We start from the raw sequence: 392 nt of genomic DNA on the forward strand, positions 1-392 counted from the left end.
CATATCCCAATGGACCTCATCCCACTGCCATGGTCTTGCAGGCCCTGACCCATAGCCACGGCACCACGGCCCCAAGGCTCTTGCCCCATGGCCATGGCTCCATGGCCCCAGCCCCATAGCCGTGGTCACATGGTACTCTGCCCCGTAACCATATTCCCATGTATCTCTGACCCCTTGCCATATCCCAGTGGCCCCATCCCTATAGCCATATCCCCATGTATCCCCATACCATTGCCAAATCCCCACGGCCCCATAGCTATATCCGCATGTCCCTGCCCCATAGCCATGGCCCCAGGTCCCCCCCATGATCTATCGTTGTATCCTCCCGGCCCCATGTCTCCCCACCCCCTGCCCCCTCCCCCACTGCAATTTTTGGTTTAAAAAAGAGCTGA

The sequence above is a fragment of the Aptenodytes forsteri genome, unplaced genomic scaffold, assembly GCF_000699145.1.
Source record: "Aptenodytes forsteri isolate BGI_AS27 unplaced genomic scaffold, ASM69914v1 Scaffold38, whole genome shotgun sequence".
NCBI lineage: Eukaryota > Metazoa > Chordata > Aves > Sphenisciformes > Spheniscidae > Aptenodytes > Aptenodytes forsteri.